The sequence below is a fragment of the Haemaphysalis longicornis genome, unplaced genomic scaffold (genome assembly GCF_048455015.1).
Source record: "Haemaphysalis longicornis isolate Haplotype H1 unplaced genomic scaffold, Haemaphysalis longicornis Haplotype H1 scaffold_2, whole genome shotgun sequence".
NCBI classification, from domain to species: Eukaryota; Metazoa; Arthropoda; class Arachnida; order Ixodida; family Ixodidae; genus Haemaphysalis; species Haemaphysalis longicornis.
In genome coordinates, this window is record NW_027526295.1 from 177,399,663 (window position 1) to 177,407,067 (window position 7,405).

A 7,405-nucleotide genomic window follows, 5' to 3' on the forward strand; every position below is an offset into this window, starting at 1 on the left:
GCGCCACCACGGCGAACCGCCCTCCCTTCCCAATTTCTGGACAGTCTCCCCCTCTTCTTTCTTTCACTCTTCGGACTTGCCATCGTTCGCGCGATGGCACGGACGGCGACGCCCCTCAGCCGAGGAACGGGCGCCAAACGGCTGCGCCCTAAAAACTCATCGTGCTTTCTACACTCTAGGACAATCCCCGTGGTTCAGCTCCCCACAATGCGTTCAATTGGGCAATACATGGAGCCAACAACAAAATATGGAGATTGACGAAGTGGCCTCACGCTGTGCAAGAATGACGTTCTCCACTGCGCAAAGCCACGCTGCAGAGCATCAATTTTTGGCCGAGTGCCTCCCCCCCCGCCCCCTCAGCAAGGACGGTGTAACGCCCTGCATTATCACAATAATGCAGATTAGGCGGAATTAACCTGTATAATCCTTATAATAGGGAAAATAGAGATAACTGGAAGAATATACTTTTGAAAATCAGCAATTAAGAAAAATAAAAAAAAGCGAAAATGGCGAATCGTATAACTCCCTGCGCTTCCACGAAAATTCACATTTCGCGGACCTTTAATCGTTATAATAGAGTAAATGGAGCCACTTGGTTGAACGACATTATGAAAAACCAGAAAATAGGAAAAATAGAAAAATATAGCGAAAATGGCGAACCTGTTTAGCGCCCTGCATTTCCACAAAAATGCAGATTTGGCAGAAGTAACACCTATAGTCGTTATAATAGCGTAAATAGACGTATTTGGTCGAACAGAATTTTGAAAAACCAGAAAAAAAGAAAAATAGAAAGAAATCCGAAAATCGCGAACCGTGTAATGCACTGCATTTCAACAAAAATGAAGATTTCGTAGGAGTAACACCCGTAATCCTTATAATAGAGTAAATGAAGATAACTCGACGAACAGAATTTTGAAAAAACGAAAATGAGAAGTATAGAAAAGAAACCGCGATAATGGCGTACCGTGTAACGTCCTGCACTTCCATGAAAAGGCAGATTTGGTTGAAGTAACACCCATAATTGTTATAATAGAGTGAGTAGTGATAATTGGTCGAATAGAACATTAAAAACCGGAAAATAAGGAAAATATCAAAAATAGCGATAATGGCGAACAGTGTGACGCCCTGCATTTCCACAAAAATGCACATTTGCCGGATGTAATACAGTCGAACCTCATTATAACGAAGTAGTATCGGGACAGTAATTTAGTTCGTTATGTCATTTTTCGTTAAAATTGGTTCCAACCAATCGGTAACCTGGCTCCCGCAAAAGTCCTTGATAGAAAAACGCATTATTTTAATTTTCGCACCCAGTAAAAAACAAGATAACCCTTATCTTTCTTCTTGTGGCATTTCAAGCTCAATGAACCAGAACAGGAAACGGAAATTACAACAGAGCAAGGTTCATTTGACAAAACAGGCCTGCGTTCCCATTTTTTCGAGGCAGGATGTGATCTTTGTCTGGTGGCAATGAACACCACTGAGCAAGATGGAGTTTTCCACGGTGTCCACGAGCAAATAAAACTTTTTTTACTTCCGTACCTTCGGACGCCAGGAGTTTTCCCAAGTAGTTCCTTACCCTACTGGTCGAATATTTCTTCGTTATATCCGATAGTGCACGTGGCCCTCACAGTTTCACTTTCGTTATAAAAGAATGAGGGTCATTGAAATGAAGTGCGACCAACCAAAGTTCGTATTTAGTTCTTTAAAGCGGATAATTCGCTTTATCAGTGTTCGTTATAACGAGGTTCAAAAGCGTATAATCGTTTTAACAGAGTAAGTGGAGGTATTCGGTCGGACTGAATATAGAAAAAAAATTCTGCGAAGTACTCACACTCTATACAAGCGGCGTATTAATTCTACGCATTAGTAGACAATTCTCTGAATTTCTGCAGATTTTTTAGTCAAATTGTTTGCCCGTTGCTGCTGTTCGCCGAATTTTCTTTGCTTGTGACATTTATTGATCGCTTGATTGCATTGTGGTGACGCTGGTGGCCTTACAGCGTAGATTTCAGAGCCCGCGATAAAGGGAACACCGGCAGTACGTGCGGTTTCGGCTTCCCGCACACATGACAAATGACACGGGTGAATGACCAATCATTGCAATCCTAGCATGTTCCTGCAAACACAGTGTCACCTGCTCCAGACCGATACCCACATATAGACACGTAGTAAATGGCCTCGCGCGGTTTTTATGACTTTTTAAAGCTGAAGTGTCTGGACGTGCTGCATGAAATATTGCCCTTGGTGAACATTGTACCTGCGTTCCTTGCCCCCGACAACTGTAGCTGCAGGCCTTGGGGTGATTGATTGCCTCGCCTCGTAGTGATTGCCAGCAAATGCGTACAGTGGAGCTCTATATATATATATATATATATATATATATATATATATATATATATATATATATATATATATATATATATATATATATATATATATATATATATATATATATATATGTGTGTGTGTGTGTGTGTGTGTGTGTGTGTGTGTGTGTGTGTGAAGCTTGGTTTTAGTACATTTCTTGACGTTCTCACATCAAAAATCTCGACGCTCCACTTATTTTTCAAGAGCATGGCGCGAGGCCTTTCATGGTACGTGTTTCAACTCGGCAGTACAGAAAGCGAGTAAAACAGCGGCGCAACGGGCATGGATAGATCGAAGCCATTCGCAAGAGTAAGGCAGAAGCGAATTGCGAAGAAAATCGTGTCTAGCAGCAAGAGAACAAAGTCCTTCGAGAATGCTGAGGAAAAACAAAGTGTTTCAGGCGTTTACTTACACAACAATGCTTCCGTATTCAAATTAGAACCATTAGGATGTCTACGGTATCTTCGGACTGTTGGTTTGTTCCGACACTACTAACCCCAAGAGTGTAGTGGGCGATTCCGACACGGATGTGTCGGGACCAATAAGTGTGTTGTTTACGCAGTTCGTGTCGGACGCGTTTGCCTTGCGATGCCGCTACAATCCGGTGCAACCGACCACCTGGTGCCGTATGTCTACTGATCTCACGTGTTTTTTTAATGTGTTTGCAGCAGCGAGAATGCCTATCAGTTCATATTATAGCCACAACAAAGACATTGTGACCGTCGTTACTAAGTGGTAATGACTTTGCTGCTCCACTGGTTATCCACATTCGCAGGCCGCGATAGTCTTGAATTTTTTTCGAGTATAGTAGTTTATGACTACAGGCCGGCACTTTAGGCACGAAAAATCCAGGTTATAGGCACCCATATTAGTCACTAAGAAGTGCCATTTACGCATTTATAGTCATCAAATGCTGTCGTTTAGGCACATATAGGCTCAATTCGTATTTACTTCCGCAGCATATTTTATGGCAAATATTCGATTTGCAGTAAAAAAAAACATGCACCCGTCCGTCAAACGACGACGGTGGTTGAACGCGTAGCTTTGTCGCGACGGGTTATTTGGTTGTCGTCTACATTTTCCAAAACAATTCGACCATGTCGAAACGGAGAAATCTGATAGAAGCCGGCTTCATAACGCGAGAGAGCCAGAGTAGATTCCGGACACGGGAAACGTTTTCTTCTTTCATTTAGGCGTTTTCGCGTTACAGACGCCATCAGTGAGAACAGTGAAGCTTCGCTTTAAAAAGCGGACAAGTCTTGTAGTGTGGAAAGTACTGCTATTTTCTTTGTGAAAATTAGCTGCACAAGAGTTGTTATTTTAACAGGTTTACGTGGAATGCAGGGTGATTCGACAACAGAAGAAAAGTGCTAAAGCCATGACAAGCCATCTCAATGATTTGCTGCTTGAAAATTTATATCCAAAGTTGTACCGTATTTCAGTTGATAATGGTGTGCGAAAAAAACAACACTCCACGTTCACTGAAGTTGGGGTTGCGGGCTTGTACTTAGGAACGCTCCATGACCTAATTCCATATGGAATATCAGAATGTTTGGTGCTGAGAACCTCCGGCAGTTTTTTTAGCACAGGGAATCCAGGAATTTTATGTCAGGCAGAAAGGCAGATGGTAAGACAGGTATGGCTTTATCAACATCCGGTCCCTTGGGTTGGTGGTGAATCAGTCCTCGACCTTCGAAATGAGCTCCGCATTCTTAGTTAGAATGGCCCCCAAGCTGGCAGCTGCGGAAACGTTTTCTGCTAAGAGTGTGAAATAAAAACACGAATGTACCAAGTCACCTTCGAGTGTAGTGTGGTGCAAATAATTTCGGCTGCGATGTTTCTGTCGCCTGGAACGCTGTAAGCACCAACGGCGAGTGTTTCTTCAGTAGTTTTCCGCGCTTGGTTGAGTTTTTTAGTGGTAACAACGGGCTTTGGTGGAAGAGGCACAAGCGGTAACGGCTGCTTAAGGCACAACTGCAGACTGAAGAAAGATCTTAACTACAGGAATTTATTCGTTGACAGAGCATAACGACATCCTCAGCTCTTTACAGCACCGATGAATCCCGTAGATTTTACAGGGAACACCAATAATTCCGTGCCGATTACTGAGCTATTCTGTCCTACAGACGCAGACAACTAGGGAAGCTGCGGGAATAACACCATACAGAAACTTTGCTCTATATACTGATTATATCAGACACCATGCAACCGTTCTTGCAAATAATTCCCATATTGGCAATTTTCCAAATGCACTTGAAGATTACCCTGGACGGTAAATGACTGCTGTCAGGACAGAGTATACGTCAAAAGTGACGCACACTAAGCTTTTTTGCACCCTTTTAGACAAAAAGGGAGTAGCAGAAGAGGAAAAAGGTGTTGGGAAGCCTTTACCTCCTTTTCTTGAATCTCAACACCCTTTTCCTAGCTGTACAGCCTTTTTGTGTGAAAAAAAGGGCGTTGATCAACTTCAACACCCTTGGTTTTTCTTAGGGTGTTGAAAGGGTGTGGAAAAGGTGTTCAGCTGCTCATTGAATACGGCCATGCTTGGATGCATAAGAGCACTGTAAAGAACAAGACCTTCCGTCGTATACTTCTCTACTCGCAAGAAATTTTCAAACGCAAAAAAATAATTGCTCGTATGCAATGATCGCTCGTTTCCATATGCGGTGCACCTCATGCCCCAAGTTTAGCTTTGGCACGTGAAACACCAATTTGAACCTTCAAAGTTAAAAAGACTATAGTCGTGTCGCGAAAAGGGTGTTTACCGAGTGCAACACGCTTGGCTTTTGAAAGATGTTTAAACGGTGTGAAATAGGTGTTCAGTTGCAGAAAAAGAACAGGGGAGCTGGGGGTCACCCTAGTTCCTTCCGGTGTTGCTAAGTTGCTAAGCTTTGCAACGTTCTTGCTAAGCTAGGATGACCGCTGAGGGGTGAGGCCAAGTTTAACCGGATTTTAAAAGTTTTTGCCAATCCGCAGGTTCATTTTTATATTCTTACATAAAATGCTTAATTCCAAAATTAGCGCTAAAATATCTTATTTTGCGACTGTTCTGCATGCTATAACAGCATGAAGAGCAGATGTATTTCTAAGTAAGTATGTACTCGCTGTTCCCATGCATCCAGTTGGTTTTCTTGCTTGATTCATTTGATGTTAAAGTGTGACTTGTGCATGTAAAATGTGTCTGAATGTGATGCTGCGCTTTAGGCCCATCCCCACCGTCACGCGTAGCTGCGCTGCCCATACCCTTATTTCAGGGTGTTGAGCAAACGTACATCCTTTTTTAGGCTGTTCACCCCTTTCTATTAACACCCCTTTCTATCTTTACACCCTTTTTTAGCCAAAAACTTCTTAAAGTTGCTCCCCATGGGACAAGATTCTTACACTATTTTCGACCAAAAAGTGTGTAAGAAAGTTTAGTGTGCGAGATGCTCATTCCTATAAGTTCAAACTCTCGTTTCTTGTTCATCCAACACGTGCTGCATCTTGCCGTCCGGAGGTGTTCCCGTGATCGGCGGATGACTGTGAACGTGTTCCTGACGTTAGCTCAAAACTGGTGTGTCAGATTTTCTCATGTATTTCCCTCGGGAGGCGTATTTGACCTTTAGGGGAATGGGCACGGCTGCGCCGCCTTCATTTTCTACGTTTTTTTTTTGTTTTTTTATTGCGTTAGCAATGAAAAGGGCACATGGGCAAACGTTTTCGCGTTGGCAATGCGACTGGCGAAAACTTTTGCCCTTATCACTCTTTCCCGTGTACCTTTTTCCCCGTGCCATGTTGGCATGCGGGCACTGCGGGTCATGAGGACATAGAACAAAATAGCTCGTGGACAGGGGTGACGTCGGAGAGATTGGATGCGGTGTCGCTGCGTACGGGCGTCTGGTGGCTCGACCTATGGGGCGAGGTCGAGGGGGCCGTATCTCGTGTCCGGTTTGCATTTCTGGGCTTGTTTGGCACGGCTTGCGGATTTTACTTGAAAATGGGGTGTGGCAAATACCCCGCTGCGGGCTTTTCAGTCGAGAACAGTCCTTGCGGCCATAGACTCGAAACACCAAAAAAGGCACATATAACACAAAAGAGGTATTTTTAGGCGCTAAAAAGCCCAGATAGGCCCATATAGTCAAAATATGCGCTAAGTAGCCCTTGTAGTCAAAATCGGCACTTATGGGCAAAATATAGCATCGCTTAACATGCTCCCCTACCTAGGTTTATGCTGATATGTTAAATAGGCTTGAAACAGACTCGCGGGAAAAATAGGCCTTTTGTCTAAAGTTCCCGTCTCTATTTATGACCATAAGAAGCATTGCGGTTCAGACACGTTTGAAGAGCTTGATATATAATGCATTCATTAGATTTGCTGTGCTGTGGGACAGCAGTCATTTCGGACGAATGACATTTCCTGTTGTATACAGCCATTAGTTTGTCGATGCAGGATAACGCTAAATGACATGTGACGTGAACGATTTCGGTGGTCAAATAAGTTCAGAGAACATATTCACTTTGGCCAGAGAAGGAATAAACGTCTTCGTAGAGCAGCCAGCCCTGCTGAAGGGTTCTTATTCGCGGATCCCCTGACAATGTAGCTTCTTGGGCTCTCTTCACCAGCCACTTGAGTCTCCGAACAGAATGAGCAGCTTCGGCAGCAGTGACCCGTCACCAAAAAGGAATATTTAATAATAAACTGAACAGCACTGTGTCTAAAAACTATGTAGATGAATACCTTGTCCCGCATTTCTACATAAAAAAGGCAAACAGCCACTCTGCAAAGCACTGAGTGTTCGGGGCCATTCGAATCCGGATCTGATGATTTCTTTTTTTGGCTTGTAATGTCTACATGTGCCGCCTAATACAGCGAGGCGCCTTCTTAATTTAATAAGATCTATTTGTTGTCATTTCAAAAACTAAAGGGCATGGAAGGAGTATAGATGCATTTATGTAATTACCTTGCAATTCTACGAGTTGGCTAATCGTCACTGCTACAATTGTTAAGCGCCATTACTTTCGCCGTGTAGAGGTGCATTTCCAACCGAATGCCATT